A 17,201-nucleotide genomic window follows, 5' to 3' on the forward strand; every position below is an offset into this window, starting at 1 on the left:
AGGCACTGTCATGACCTGACTGTGTGTGCACATGTGTGGGGCAGTGCTGACATGTCAGCCTCCTGCCACCTCAGCCCCCTCCAGACTTTGGGTGCTGACGAGCTTGGGAAGGAGGCCAAGGGGGTGCTGAGGGCGGCTGAGGGTGGTTTGGCAGATGCCCCTCAGTTCAAACAGTCCAGGCGCCATGGATGGCACACTGACAGCAGCAGGAGGCAGACAGGCTGTTGGGCGAAAAGATGGTTGGGTCCTAGCTGACACCCCACCTTCAACCCATGGATGACCTGAGCTTGGGGGCCCAGCTGCCAGTTCCAGGTAGAGTCTTCAGTCTAGAGTGAGAACTTATAGTGCTTTTTTCCAGGCCCGCCCATGGACACCCATAGACCAATCAGCACACACTTTCTCCCTTCTGAGCCCATAAAAACCCCCGGACTCAGCCAGACTCAGACGGACATAGAGACAGCCAGCTGTGGGAAGGAGCTACCCACTGCGGGCCTCCTCTCTGCTGAGAGCTGAACACTCATAGAGATGACCTGTCTGCAGAAAGGAGCTACCCACTTCGGGTCTCCTGAGAGCTGTTCTGTCACTCAATGAAGCTCCTCTCCATGTTGCTCACACTCCAGTTGTCCACATACGTCATTCTTCCTAGATGTGGGATGAGAACTCAGGACCCACCGAATGGCAAGACTGAAAGAACTGTAACACAAACAGGGTTGAAACATCCCCACTGCTGCCACTCACCACATTGCGGGCAATAAGGAGAGAAGAGCTGTAGCCCTTCAGGGAGAACTAGGGGCTCCTGAGCCAGGGTTGTGACACCCTCTTTGGGCTTTGCAGTTCTTGATGTCTCCAAGCTTCCAGGTGCCACCACATTCCCCTCATCCAGATGTAGGTGCCTGCAGCAGAAGCCACGTATCTGGTACATCTGGCCCAGCCACAGCCTCAAATGGAGCTGACATTTGCGCTGGCATCTGGAGCTGCCTGCCCTGCCACAGCAACTGGCATGCCCGGCTGTGCACAGTGGCTGGACCCCATGCTCACTTGCCCACACACCCCTGGCTGCTCCGTGCCTGGCTCACCCTTGGTACGTGTGGGATCTGGGCCAGTGGTGCAAGCCGAGCACAGCCTGCTGGGCCGAGTGGGCAGAGCAAGCCCAGCAAGCACAGGCAATACTCAGGCAGAAGGTGCTGCCAGCCACAGAGGTTCCCAGCCAGCAAAGCAACACCCCAAAGATCCCACGACATGGTTTGTTTGTTAAAGAGTTGCTCCAGTGCTTCTGGCTTGGGTGACTACTGATTGCACCATGATCCAGGTTAGGACTTTGAGGACGACAAACTAGCCTGCAGGAGGAACATCAGTCATGCTGAGTTGAGGCTCACGCAGGACTCCAGGTGGAGGTGTCTAGCAGGCATGACTTATGCAGGATGAGAGCAGAGTATATTTTCGCATGTGTACCAGATATGTTCCACTTCACCCACTCTGTACAAATATGGTCACATCCTTGTTTTTCAAATTAGCTGTTTAAGTCCCCACATGCCCTTGTTAACAGAAAGTTTACTATTTCTCTCTCTTAAAAGACCTGCCTCCTTCCCAGCTATCCAAGAACTCTGAGAGCTCCAAGGACTAAAAAGTCCTCAGCTCACTATTGCAATTACCACTGTCAAGAGGTGTCACAGTTCAGCACCATTCCTGCTACCACTCACAAATGCCAGCCCTCTCCTTCAGTTCCTGAAACAGAACAGCCTGTCAAGGTAGCTGAATCTGGAGGAGCATTCAACCTTAGGTCAGCACAGCCCTGGAGCCAGTCCTCTTCCACCAACGCTGTGTGAATGCTCATGCACCAGGCTGCTATGGCATGCTGTGCTTTGAGGCTTTTGATGCCTTTCCACCTGCTCGGGGACCACAGACAAAATCACAGTGATCCATCTGCTTCAGATCTCAGGGAGGAGGAGTGGGGGTGGGGTGTCTCAGGCCCTCTTCTTTCTAGGAGTGCTGGGATTCTTACATAAATTCGCCCATGCTTCCCCTAGATCCTCTACTCATCAAGGACAGAGGCGGCGTTGGATAAGACCTTCTTCTCCCAGGGCAGTGTGGATGACTCTTGAGACCCTTCACAGAACTGAGAAGATCAGTGCCAAGGCATCTTGCTTGAAAACCGCATTTCTGCCTGCCAGACTTGATGCGTAGACAAGTTTGGGAGCTTCTGCATGTAGGTGATGAGTGAGGTCACACCAGGAGTAGAAGATGTCGCGTTTTCAGAGGGCAATGGTCAAGGAGGGGTCCCTGAGTCACACCAAGGCTGGGGCCGCTGTAGGGACAGAGCCAGACAAGGGGCTGAGAGGTCAGACTGATGGAAGGAGGCTTCTGGTCACAGAGCCATGGGAGGACAGGGTTTCAGGAGGAAGGAGGAGACCGAGAGGGCAGGTAGAAGGACTGACAAGAGCCCACTGGATCTGGCAATTCTAAAGCCATTGGTGGCCTAGAAGCCAGTGGTTAGCAGAGAGTCATAGGAGCTGAAGCGAGGTTGCTGTGAGTATAGAAGCAAGGAAGTGGGAGCAGCCAGTATGGCCACCCCTTAGCCAAGGAGCTTGCCTTTTCTTTTCTTTTTAAACGGAGTCTCACTCTGTTGCCTAGCTGGGTGCAGTGTGGTGCAATCTTGGCTCACTGCAACCTCTGCCTCCCAGGTTCAAGCAATTCTCCTGCTTGAGCCTCCCTAGTTACTGGGACTACAGACGTGCACTACCACACCTGGCTAATTTTTGTAGTTTTAGTAGAGATGGGGTTTCACCATGTTGACCAGGCTAGTCTCGAACCCCTGACCTCAAGTGATCCTCCTGTCTCAGCCTCCCAAAATTCTGGAATTACAGGTGTAAGCCATCATGACCAGCCAAGAACTTGTCTTTAAGAGAAGGTAAGAGATGCTGGCTGGGCAAGGGGCTGATAGGATCTTGGAGGCACCTGGAGAAGTCTGACTTAGCTGAGGTGTTTGCCTTTAACAGAGTCTTCCCAGGAGACCTCCAGGGTTATCATGTGTTCAGGCCAACTTACCAAATGAATCTCAAAGATCGAATTAAGGTGTATTTCCGCATCATGATTTCTCAACCTGTGGTCTTCACAAACTAGCTGAGCAACATTACAGTGCTGGTGAGGAAAGGCAGGACCTGACTTAGGCAAAGGTATCATTTTGCAAAGGTGCTTATTGTGTAAAGAGAAAGTGAGACAGGAGGGCAGTGGCTGGGATGGGGAGGGAGGCAGGCAGGATCAGGAGAGGGTTTTGTTGTTGCAAAAGCACATTGGAAGAAAGAACAGAGGGATAATTGGCATGAGTGGAGTGGGCGGGGGAAGGCATGTAGAAGCACACGTGAGGAATAATGAGAGGACAGGTCGGGCCCCAGTTAGGTTAGCCTGTGACTGTCAGCAGAAGGAATTTGTCCTTGGCAGAGAACACTGAAGCTAGTTGGCCAAGAGGCTGAGAGGTTTGCTGCTGCATGTAATGAAGATTAAGTTCGCTGGGCATCTGCCTTTAAATGAGCTGGGAAGTGTGCCCAGAGGATCTTGGGTGGACATTAAGCTTCAAACCCACTTACATGAGAATCATACTATGATTGCTCAACCCTATCGTCTTCATAACTAGCTGAGCAACATTACCGTGCTGGAGAAGCAAGCTAGGACTTAATCTGGGCAAAGGTATTAACTCAGCCTGTGTCACAAAGACAAATATGCTCCTATTCACAATAGCAAAGACATGGAATCAACCTAAATGCCCATCAATGATAGACTGAATAAGGAAAATGTGGTCCACATACACCATGGAATACTATGCAGCCATATAAAAGAATGAGATCACGTCCTTTGCAGGGACATGGATGGAGCTAGAGACCACTATCCTTGCCAAAGTAACACAGAAGCAGAAAACCGAATACTGCAGGTTCTCACTTATAAGTGAGAGCTAAATAATGAGAACACATGGACACATAGAGGGAAATGACACATACTGGGGCCTGTTGGTGGCTGAGCGGAGGGAGAGGACCAGGAAAAATGACTAATGGGTACTAGGTTTAATGCCTGGGTGATGAAATAATCTGTACAACAAAGCCTATGGCACAAGGTTACCTATGTAACAAACCTGCACAGGTACCACTGAACTTAAAAGTTAAAAAAAAAATGCTGGTTTCTTTGGGGGATAAAACTGTCCTAAAATTAGATATGGTGATGGTTGTACAACTCTGTAAATATTCTAAAGAACTATTGACTTGTACACTTTGAATAGGTAAATTTTGTGATATATAAATTCTATCTTAATACAGGTTTTAAACACAGCCTGTACAATGTGACACACTAAGCCAAGGGTAACCACTGGTTTTCCACCTACAATGAAATAATGCTTTCTTTCTAGAGGCTTCAGCTCTCCCAAACTGCTACACACATTCTCACTAATATCTGCCTCTACTAGCCTGTTAGTCCATGCTCTGGGACCAGGGCTAGGCTGAGTCTTCATTGCTATGGAATAAAGTTCTAGTTATAGAATACCTGACTTACTAACCATTGCATCCCCAGCACCTAGGACCTAACATGTGAAAGAAGAAAATGACACAGCTGGAAAAAAGATAAAGATTTATATTTAATGTCACTACCTCTAAGAACAAGAAAAGGAATGCTGAAAGAGGTTAAGCAAACAGAGCGCACTTAGCTAGTAAGTGGTAGTTGGTTCAGTCCAAAATATATTTACTGAGCATCTGTGTAGAAGGTACTATTCTAGGGCCGAGTGCAGTGGCTGATGCCTGTAATCCCAGCACTTTGAGAGGCTAAGGTGGGCAGATCACATGAGGTCAGGAGTTCGAGACCAGCCTGGCCAACATAGCGAAACCCGTCTCTACCAAAAATACAAAAATTAGCCAGGTGTGGCGACAGGTGCCTGTAATCCCAGCTACTCAGGAGGCTGAGGCAGGAGAACCGCTTGAACCTGGGAGGCAGAGGTTGTGGTGAGCTGAGATCGCACCATTGTACTCCAGCCTGGGCAACAAGAGTGAAACTTCATCTCAAAAAAAGAAAGAAAGTATTATTTTAAGCACTGTGAGAAATACAAAGGTAGGCCAGGTGCAGTGGCTTACGCCTATAATCCCAGCACTTTGGGAGGCAGAGGTGGGTGGATCACCTGAAGTCAGGAGTTCAAGACCAGCCTGGTCAACATGGCAAAACCCCATCTCTACCAAAAATACAAAAATTAGCCAGGCGTGGTGGTGGGCACCTGTAATCCCAGCTATTCAGGAGGCTGAGGCAGGAGAATTGCTTGAACCCAGGGGGCAGAGGTTGCAGTGAGCTGAGACTGTGCCACTGCACTCCATCCTAGGCAACGGAGTGAGATCCTGTCTAAAAAAAAAAAAACAAGAAAGAAAGAAAAGAAAAGAAAGAAAGAAATACAAAGCTGATTAAGGTGAAGTCCCTCCCTACTCTCAACAAATAGGGGAGATAAATCATGTTACCCGCGAAGGGGAGAGGAGCTAGACAGACACTGAAGGCTCTAAGCAGGGGGCCTTCTCTGCCTTAGTCTCAGTCTTCACAGACACCCTAGGAAAAGGATTCTATTATCCCCAATTTACAAACAAGGAACTCAATCTCAGGGACATGATACATCAGAACTTGAACCCAGGTCTATCTGGTGGCAAAACCTAAGCTCTTTTCATAACATTATTATAATTGAAGAAAGAAAGGCCAAATGAGTTCAAAGGAATAAGTGGCTCACATCTCTGGGGATGGCAGGAAACGTTTCACGAGAGAAGCAGAATAGGATCACTGAAAATGTTTTGACAGCAAGCCAGTTTGAGGGCAGGTGTGTAAAGAAGGGTGGCCATTTTTGGAGGGAGAAAATGCATGAGGAACTGTGTCTATAAATAAAGGCCTACAGCTCAGTTCAACTGGAACCAGAGTCCACATAGGGCAATAGTGGGGACAAGGTGGGAGCAGGAATTTGGGACTATATCATACACAAACCCCTGAAGGCCAAGAAGGGAAACTTGGACTTATTTGAAGACAATATTTCAGCAGGGGGAGGATGCATCATAATGCATAAGCACAGCTGGGTTTTAGGAAGATCAGCCTGTAGTATATGTAGGCTGGCTTACCAAAGGCAGAGGAATTGGAGGCCAGGAATCTATTAAGAAGTTGCCAATGTCCAGGGCCAGAAATAGGGAGGTGTGCAGTGGGATTGGAAAGGTGACAACAATGTACACTGCTATAAGGTACATGTGTCTAGATGCAACCCATCTATATTACAATTATATAATTGCTGAGCACATGTTTAGTAGTCATAACAGAGATATTTATTGAGTACTTGCTGTACCAGGCACTTTGCTAAGTGCTTTATAAGCACTAATTTATTTTCTACTAATAGCAGCCTCGTGAAGTGGATGCTATTATTATACCCATTGGACAGATGAGGAAGTTGAGGCTTAGAGAGAGTAGAAATACACACAAGGTCATATAATTAGTGATTGCATAGACAGAGCTCAACCCAGATTTTTTTGACTCCAAGTCCGTCATACCCACCACATTACCTATTCACCCCTCATGGCCACCTCTACTTGGCTCGGCCTCCTCCAAATTAACAATGTTTATATGGAAATTTCAGAGCATTCTAAGATCATGGAAATAGCATGAGCTCTGGAGTGCCACAGACCTGAGTGTGGGATCCTGGCTCAGTTACTCATGAGCCAAGTGATGCTGGGTATGTTACTTGGCCTCCCTGAGCTGATTTTCTTTCTATAAAATGGAAAGACCGGACCTACTTCCCAGCGCTGTTGTAAAGATTTAAAGTAAGAACATATGGAACACTGCTAGGTGGTGTGGCACACGGTAACTAACATGCAATAAGTGGCAGTTGCTGATTAATAATAAAAAGGCATCCAGACCGGGCTGACAGGAGGACGGGAGGTCAAGCCACGTGAGAGAAGGGAGATGGAATAGTCATCTTCAAATGTATACAGCATTGGCAAGTGGGCGAGACTGTGGCTCAGGAGGGCAGAACTGGGACTAAGGAGATTAGTCTGGCAGTTTCCAACCATCTGAGGTAACTCACATGGAAACAAGTTTCTTTGGAAGTTAGTGGGATCCTGTTACTGGAAGTTTTCCGGAGAAAGCCTGTGAAAGAAAGCCTAGAAAGAAGGAACTACAACAGTAATTCTTTTAATTGTTTTTTTGAGACAGAGTCTCACTCTGTGGCCCACGCTGGAGTGTAGTGGCACGATCTCGGCTCGCTGCAACCTCCGCCTCCTGAGCTCAAGCAATTTTCCTGCTTAGCCTCCCTAGTGGCTGTGACTATAAGTACGGGCCACCATGCTCAGTAATTTTTATTTTTTGTTTTTTTGGGTTTGTGTGTGTGTGTGTAGATAAGGTTTCACCATGTTGCCCAGGCTGGTTTCAAACTCCTGGACTCAAGGGATCCTCCAGCCTCGGCCTCCCAAAGTGCTGGGGTTACAGGTGTGAGCTACCACACCTGGGCTACAACAGTGTGAACCCTACAAATTTAAGACAGGTCTCAGTTAATATCTATCTATCTATCTATCTATCTATCTATCTATCTATCATCTATTTGTTGAGACAGAGTCTCACTCTGCTGCCCAGGCTGGAGTGCAGTGGCATGAACTTGACTCACTGCAACCTCTGCCCACTGCAGCCTCTGCTTTTCAGGTTCCAGTAATTCTCCTGCCTCAGTGCCCTCCCCTCAACCGTGACAAGGAGCTCTGATTACGGGCACACACCACCATGCTTGGCTAATTTTTGTATTTTTAGTAGACATGGGGTTTCTCCATGTTCACTAGATTGGTCTCAACCCCCTGACTTCAGACGATCCACCTGCCTCATCCTCCCAAAGTGCTGAAATAACAGGCATGAGCCACTGCATACGGTCAGGTCTCAGTTAATTTAGAAAGTTTATTTTGTTGGGTGGGTGTGGTGGCTCATGCCTGTAATCCCAGCATTTTGGGAGGTTGAGGCAGGTAGATCATGAGGTCAGGAATTAGAGACCAGCCTGGCCAACATGATGAAACCCCATCTCTAATAAAAATGCAAAAATTACCTGGGTGGTAGTGCATGCCTGTAATCCCAGCTACTTGGGAGGCTGAGGCAGGAGAATCGCTTGAACCCAGCAGGTAGAGGTTGCATTGCACTCCAGCCTGGGCGACAGAGCAAGACTTCGTCACACACACAAAAAAAAAAAAAAAAAAAAAAAGACAAGACAAGAAAGTTTATTTTGTCAAGGTTGAGGACACACACCCATTATACAGCCTCAGGAAGTCCTGATGACATGAGCCCAAGGCGGTCAGGGCACAGCTTGGTTTTACACATTTCAGGGAGACATGAGGCATCAGCCAATATATGTAAGAAGTACATTGGTTGGTTCAGGAAAGGCAGGACAACTTGAAGCAAAGACAGCAAGACTCAGGCGGGGAGGGGATTTCCAGCTCACAGATAGGTGAGAGACAAAGGGTAGCATTCTTTTGAGTTTCTGATTAGCCTTTCCAACGGAGACAATCAGATATGCATTTATCTCAGTGAGCAGAGAGATAACTTTGAAGAAAATGGGAGGCAGGTTTGTCCTGAGCAGTTTCTGGCTTGAGTTTTCCTTTTAGCTTAGTGATTTTGGGAGCCCAAGATATTTTCCTTTCACAACAGTAATTCTTAAACTTGGGCACATCAGAACTATCTAGAAAACTTGTCAAAACACAGGTTGCTGGGCCCACTTCCAGAATGTTTGCTTCAGCCTGGGATGGGGCCTGATAATTTGTGTCTCCGAGAGGTTCCCATGTTATGCTGACGCTGCTGGCCCATAGCCCATTCTTTGAAAACCACAGCAATAGAGAATAATAGTTTTTAAAGACAGGGTCCATTTGGTTGGTTTGTGACAATGCTTCCAGAAATTGCCACAGTCAGAAAAATTATGAAATGCAGCAAGCCTTTCATAATGCTACATGTATTCCATTTGAAGGACTATCATTTATTCTAAGATTAGGCTCTTCCTACTGTTTCTGACATTAAAATTTCCTTTTTTGAAAATGTGACAAGAGTGGCTGGTGATTCTTTTGTTGATTGTTTCTTAGTGTCTTTACGTACCATGATAACAAGTTGGCACCCTATGGTGGGGCTTTAGTTTTTAAAGTTCTTTTTGGGGCCATGAACTCCTAAAATCTAGAAAGCACTGCTTCTTAGTGTGTAAGACTTTGGTCTGAGCGGTTTATCTTAAAAAAAGCTCTCTTAAAGTCAAACAGGTTCTACGCGTTTTTTTGTTTTTTTTTTTTTTTTGGCCTGGCTGGATGACTCTCTGAACATGTTTTTTTGATTGACACTTTTATTGGTAATTCAAGTGATCATTATCTGCACCTACTGCTATAAAGAGCTGTCAAACTCATGGTCATGCCCTCCAGGAGCCTACTTAAAAAAGAGGACTGCGTGTCCCTCGTTAGACGCCCAGGCTGCTTTTCTGTTGTATGCACAGCCATCCTGCTGCCCCTGCAGGTTGCTGTCACCCCCATTAGCATCTCTGCTCCTGCGTCAGCTTCCTCTTCACCCATGCCCCAAGAATGTCACGCCACAAAGTTTATTAAATCAGTACTTTCATTCCATACATCCATTTAAGTCAACAGTCTGTGACTTTTGGATAGCTTATCCCTGCCAATAAATGTGGGCATCGGCTTAGTAAATGATCAAAGACATTTGCTCCTTTCTGTTAGGAAACGGTAATGACACATATTCATGGAGAATTAACACATGCCAGAACTTATCTGGAGTGGCTGAATAACTTGCTCAAGGATAATGGAGAGAAGAGCTGGGACTCCCGCTGGGACCGTCTGAATGAAATGAGTACGGCTTTCACCTGGTATCGTTGGTGTTTTCAACAGTAAGCTACTGTTAGTCTGACCACTAAGTGGAAAGATTTTTTATATTATGCTTACTCACTAGTTTTTTTTTTTTTCTTAAGGAATATTATGACTTTGAGAGGAGAAACTGAAATGATTCTGACTCGAGAGTCAAGCTGGGGCCAAGGACAGTGGCTCACACGTATACTCCCAGCACTCTGGGAGGCCAAGTGGAAGATTGCTCCAAGTGGAACGCCACTTTGGAAGGTTGCTTAAGGCCAGGAGTTTGAGAGCAGACTGGGGCAACATAGCCCGACCCCATCTGTACAAAAAATAAATAAATTAGCTGAGTGCGGTGCTGCATACCTATTAAGGTGAGAGGATCACTGGAGCCCAGGAGTTTGAGGCTGCAAGTGAGCTATGATCACGCCACGCACATCAGCTGGGCAATAGTGCAAGATCCTGTCTCAAAAACCAAAAAAAAGGATAAAGCTAAGGAGCAGTTGACTTCAGAACACTGGCCTGTGTTGGGCACTGGGCACACAGAGATTAGGGGACAGTCCTTGCCCTCAAGGAGCTGTCCTGCCAAATGGAACCAGCTGTAAGAGAAAAAAAGCAGGCTGGTATACAGGAGAGAGGAGCAGGAGGCTGCTATTTTTGTTAAAATACTTTTACTCTTCTTTGTTCTGTTGGACTACAGGCTTGTATCCTATATTTAAGTTGAATAAAGCTGAAACCCATTCTGGCCATCAGTGTCTGATTTGTGACATCTCTCCTAAGAAGTCCAGTGTCCAGCACCTGGTTCCACCACTTACTCTCCTTGGACCAGCTCCCTAACTTCTCCGAACACTGATATAGGGAGGGCATGTGTCGGGGTCACCACCTGCAGGGGTCTGTCCTGAAGACCCCAACTGAGCAACAGATGAATAAAGTACACTGACACACAGACGTTATGCTTTGCCAGTCCTGCTGAGGGTCCATGGCTTTACAGGCACCCTGGAGAGTGCTGTAAAGAGATAGCAGCCGCTGGCCCCCCACCAGCCAGAGAGACTTGCATTTATTTAGTAAAGTTTAATTGACAAAGGCTTCAGTCAGCACCACTAGAGGTTAAAGATTAAAGCACAGGTTCCGATGCCCAAAGCAAACACCATTAGTGCATCATCTCTCTGGTCAGCCTCCCCCCTGAGAGGACCCTCCAGTTCAAAGGTTAGTTTTAAGACCATATGAGTAAACAAGTTAGGTAAACTCCCCTGCATACCCTAGCTATTTGCTTTACTTATTAACTAAATGTGAAGGGGATTTAGGCTGCCTTCAGCCAAGCACTATAGAAAAATATTTAGGCCTTCCAAGAGGGTTTGAGACTATATTCTATAGCTTTCTCTAATATTTTTCCCCTAATATTGTGCCACCACCCTGAATGAATTCCCACAGGCATGTCCACATGGTAGAGATGTGTTGAGGGTTATATTGAAATGACAAGTGTGTGAAACCTGGTGAACAAGAGGTGCTCAATATCTATTACTATTGAGTCAGAAGATTTCTCCTCTTTTTAAGTACATACTCAGTATTGGACCACTTGCAAAGTATAATATTTAGCACATTCTACTTTGTACTATTGTATTTAATCACATTATTGTACTATATTTAAATGTAAAGCATTTAGAACTGTGCCTGTATTAGTTAGGGTTCACTAGAGAAACAGAACCAATAGGATAGATAGATGGATGGATGGACAGATAGACAGACAGATGGTAGACAGACAGAGATAGACAGATAGATGATAGATGATAGATAGATAGATACATACATACATACATACATAAAAGGAGACTTACTATGGGAATTGGCTCATGCAATTATGGAAGCTGAGAAGTCCCATGGTATGCTGTCCAGAAGATAGAGAACCAGGGAAGCCAGTGACTTCACTCATTCCGTGTCTGAAAGCCTGAGAACCAGGGAAGCTGACAGTGTAACTCTCAGGCCAAAACCGAAGGCTCAAGGACCACAGCAAGTTTCCCAATCTGAAAACTGAAGATCCTGAATTTCTGAGGACCTAGAGTAGGAGAAGATAGGTGTCCCAGCTTCAGAAGAGAGAGCAAAGCTATCTTTCCTCTGCCTTTTTGTTCTATCCGGGACTCAAGCAATTGGGAGGTGCCCAACCACACTGAGGCTCTTCCTTGCTCAGTCTACTGATTCAAATGCCAGTTCTCTACTGCTTTATCAGCCATCTGAGTATCCCCTAACCTAGTCAAGTTGACACCTAAAATTAATCATCACAGTGCCTGGCAAATAATACATGCTCAATAAATATGAGCCGTTACCACTACTGTAATGGACATCACTTTTTCTGCATTCACATCTTACCTACTAAATTAAGATCCATGGGACAGAGGGCCTCCTGTATATACTATTCCCTCTCAACCTGTGCCCACCAGTGCTAGGCACATAATAGTCACTTGAGCTTATGAAAAGGATTATTGCCTACCTTATATCATTATGAACATGCATGTGATATGCCCAGCATTTTTAGTGAAAGCTGTATTTGTCATAAAATTTTTTACTGCTTACCTACTGCCTGTTTTATAGCTAGCTATTTTCATATCTTCCCCATTGGTCCATGACTGTCCTTTTGGCAAGGACTGAGTCTCTGTCATCTAAGACCCAGCTCAGTTTATTGTCTGTAGTTGAAACTGCACACACAGACAAGTATTTATATAAAATTAATGATACTTCAACTTCAGAGCTACTCACTTGAAAGATCATCTCCTGAAGCCCTGGTTAATGAGTATGCTCAATTCAGGAAGCAGAGAATGTTCACTACATGAGAAAAACAGGCAGTAGGTGAGCACTAAAAAACTTTACGACAAATACAGCTTTCACTAAAAATGCTGGGCATATCACATACATGTGATATTATGTGCCTAGCACTAGTGGGCATGGGTTGAGAGGAGATATGAGTATATACAGCAGAAGAGAACTTGCTTTACCAGTCTGTATTTCTCTACTGTGTAACTTGAGAAGAATTACACTTGGGATTTCTCATTCTGTCTGTCTTCCTCTTACAATGGTCGTTCTCAACCAGGGAAGAGTTTACCTCCTAGGGAACATGTGGCAATGTCTGGAGGCATTTCTGGTTGTCACACTTGGTGGAAGGTGCTACTGGCTTCTAGTTACTACTAAGCCACCTGCAATACCTAAGACATTACCACAGCAAAGAATCATCTGACCAAAAATGTGAATAATGTTGAGGTTGACAAGCCCTGCTCCGTGAGGGCAGGGCATAGAACATCTCATTTTCTGTTTTATTTCCAGCATCTGGTGGCGTGCCTGGCTTAGCCACAGTCCCCTAAGCATGCTCACCTCCATTCTCCACCCCAACTGTAAACACTTCCATTTTCTGTACCTTTCCTTTCACGATGACAGCTGGAAGGTATGAAATAAGCCCCTGATATCATAAAGTTTCACCCAGAAAAACTTAAAACCAATAAATAATAGGGAATATAAGCTAATGCATAGGAACTTTATGACTACTCTGAAGATGTTTAATGGATACTCAAGGATTTATTGATTGCTTTCTTAAATGAATGTTGACTCAAGAACATTGGTCAGAAAGTTTGTCACTGACCTGAGCACAAAGAAGGTTGTAGTCACAAAGGAATGGCAAGACCAAGAACTGTTTTTTATTTTTTGTTTTTTGTTTTTTTGAGATGGAGTTTCACTCTTATTGCCCAGGCTGGAGTACAATAGCGCAATCTTGGCTCACTACAACCTCCACCTCCCGGGTTCAAGTGATTCTCCTGCCTCAGCCTCCCGAGTAGCTGGGATTTAGAGGCGTGCACCACCATGCCTGGCTAATTTTGTATTTTTAGTAGAGATGGGGTTTCTCCATGTTGGTCAGGCTGGTCTCAAACTCCCGACCTCAGGTGAGCCGTCCACCTTGGCCTCCCAAAGTTCTAAGATTACAGGTGTGAGTCCCCATGCCTGGCCTAAGAACTGCTCTTGAGAATGATCATGAAGGGTGAAAACACTCTGAGCTGCCACAACACCAAAAATAGAAATAGTAATGACACTGATTTCTGCCGACTGCTTTTGGATCGCTATGACTGGTCCATCTGGGACATTCACTTGTCTTTCTTGTCTACGAAGCCTTGAGAACTGGACATTTTGGCAGTCTGGGAAAGGAGACTGGTGGATGAATTTCCTCTGTGGTGGGCTGATCTTAAGCAAACTCCTTTGATGTGTGCTATGAAAGATACTGAAAGGCCAGATGGAGCAACCAGCTGAGTATCTGAAATTTCTACCATTTAACCACAAAGAGATCATTGTTTTATATTTGATTTATAATTGTCTGTTGATTTATAATGATGATAAAGGTGTGGAGACATTGGTATTCTTATATCCTCTGGGGAGCATTTTTAGAGAGTGATTTTGTAATAGGTTATTTTGTTCATTTGTTTTATAGAGACGGAGTCTCTCTATATTGCCCAGTCTGTTCTCAAACTCCTGAGCTCAAGCTGTCCTCCTACCTCAGCTTCCCAAAGTGCTGGGATTATAGGTGTGAGCCATCATGCCTGGCCTAGGTTTTAAAATATAAATTTATTTTAAGAAAATGTTATAAGTTTTGTAAGAGTTGTCAACATCAAAAAGGAGTCATTAATGTCAAGAAAACCCTGATAAGCAGAGCTGCGGAAGGCCGTGAAAAGAGGGCTATCATGTATGCCTGATAGCAAAAAAAGACAACAAAAACCACAACCTTGGACTGAAGGCCATCACCACCTTACGTAAAAAAATACTTCTGCAAGGACATCTACCCAGCAACTTCCTGTGTACTCTCGAAGAGGCATAACCCTTGTTATTAATCTTTGCAGCCAAGGATAATTACTTCAAAACAATTATGTAATTTTTTCCTTTAAAAATCTTTGTCTTCCTTCACCTCCCTGAAAATGCACACAGTTTACTTTACTATGACTCACTTATTCCCACTGTAATGTTTTATTCCCAAATATATTTCTTGTAGAGAGCCTCTCTTTGTTATTTAGGTTGACAGTTTGAAAATGTGGATAATAAGGAAAAGTCACTGAGACTTTTGCTCATTATAACAAAACTTTAGAATCATTTAAATGTCTTTCAAGAATAGACTCTTGGAATAAATTGAGCTACACACATATGGGTTTGCACACACCTATATACATACAGATGAACACACACACTGGAATACAAAGAAACCATATATCTATAGTATACTGTTAAGTTTTTAAAAAACAAATTGTAAAGCTCCTGTAGAGTTGATCTTATTTTATTAAATACTATACATATGTGCATATAGGCCTAAAGCTATGTCTAAAAGGCATGTCATGAAAATGTGAACTTCAGTTAGCTCTGTATGCTAGAATGAGTCCATTTTTGGTTTCTTTTCTGTGCTTCCCTGTATAGTTTGAATTGTTTAGAAAAGCATATGGCATGTTTACAGAAGCAATACAACAATTTTTACATAAAATATAATGTTATATATGTTATTAATCTCCTTTCAAGAAAATAGTATTGCTGCCAAGACAGCCATGCTTTGGTAAGGGCTAATTAGTCAGACTGATCCACTGACATCTTGGAAGGAAGACATCAGCAACCCAAAGGGAAAGGATACAGGAGACATCCTCTGTGGCTTTGCTACACACAGCCTGAAGATGTCCAGATATCACTTTTTTTTTCATCAGATCGGTTGACCCTAACTCATCCTCCCTCCCATTCTAACCCCAAAACTGATTCGAAACCTACATTCTCCGCCATGCTGGTAAACATCTTTGTCATCCAAGCAAAATGGCCAGAAATCATCTTTGACTCCTCTTCTTTTTGACTCTTCTTTTTTCCTACCTTCTCCTTCAGTCTGTCTCCAACTTTTCATCTACTTTCCATTTTTACTGATACTACCTTAGCTTTGTAACCTCATCACTTCTCATCTTGATTTTTGTCGGCATCCTACCTGGCCTCACTCCTGCTCACCACTAGTTGGTCTCCCTTCCTGCAGTCAAAGCAATTTTCCTAAATATTGTGATAGTGGTGGCACTCTGTCTTCAAAAATCTGCCCGTAGTTCTCTATTTTCTGTACTGCACAGGATAAATTTTCAGTACTCCTAAATATCACATCCACTCACCCACTTCTGAGCTTTTTGCACATGGCATCCCTTTTCTGGAATGCTCTTATTCCTGTAGACCTGATACTTCACCTGGCTAACTTCCACTTACCCCGCAGCATCTCTGCTTAGTCATCACTTCATCTCAGAAGTCCTTCTGAACAGCATATAACTATATCTAGCTACCTATCGATGGATATCTTCATGTGCTTCCATAGTACCCTTATCGTAGTACTTACTAGGTTGGTTTATAATTATCTGTTGATTGCCTAGATCCACACACGATCTGTCAGGACAAGAATTGTGTCCAATTGACTGCTGTGTCCCCAGAATTTTGCACAATTCCTGCACATTTAAAATCACTGAATGAATATGCTACAGAAATGGTTAATTTCCATCCAAAATTGGTTCCTGTTATTTTGCTAGATGTTGCTATATCTGATAAAGCACCTGGAACCATGGCTGCTCTGCCATCATCAGGGGAGTTCACCTGAGAAGACAGAGTAGGCAAAAGATAAAAAGAACTGGGTCTTGGCCGGGCGCGGTGGCTCAAGCCTGTAATCCCAGCACTTTGGGAGGCCGAGGCGGGTGGATCACGAGGTCAAGTGATCAAGACCATCCTGGTCAACATGGTGAAACCCCGTCTCTACTAAAACTACAAAAAATTAGCTGGGCATGGTGGCACGTGCCTGTAGTCCCAGCTACTCAGGAGGCTGAGGCAGGAGAATTGCCTGAACCCGGGAGGCGGAGGTTGTGGTGAGCCGAGATCGCGCCATTGCACTCCAGCCTGGGCAACAAGAGCGAAACTCCGTCTCAAAAAAAAAAAAAAAAAAAAAAAACTGGGTCTTTCAAATTGTCACTGAGCCAATGAATTAACCAACTCTTGGTCAATCTGCATTCAGACTTCTTTTTTGTTTTGGACAGGGTCTCTCTATCACCCAGGCTGGAGAATAGTGGTGCTATCCATAGCTCACTGCAGCCTCAACCTCCTGGGTTAAAGCAATCTTCCCACCTCAGCCTCCTGAGTAGCTAGAAATACACGTGTGTGCCATCACACCCAGCTAATTTTTATTTTTTGTACAGACAGGGGTTCACCACTTTGTCCAGGCTGGTCTTGAACTCCTGGGCTCAAGTAATTCTCCCGCCTTGGCCTCCCAATGTGCTGGGAGCTCAGATTTGAGCCAGTGTGTCCAGCCCAGGCTTCTTGTTGTATGAGATAACAAGC

Source organism: Sapajus apella, unplaced genomic scaffold (assembly GCF_009761245.1).
Source record: "Sapajus apella isolate SASKATOON/1434 unplaced genomic scaffold, GSC_monkey_1.0 scaffold36, whole genome shotgun sequence".
Taxonomy (NCBI): domain Eukaryota; kingdom Metazoa; phylum Chordata; class Mammalia; order Primates; family Cebidae; genus Sapajus; species Sapajus apella.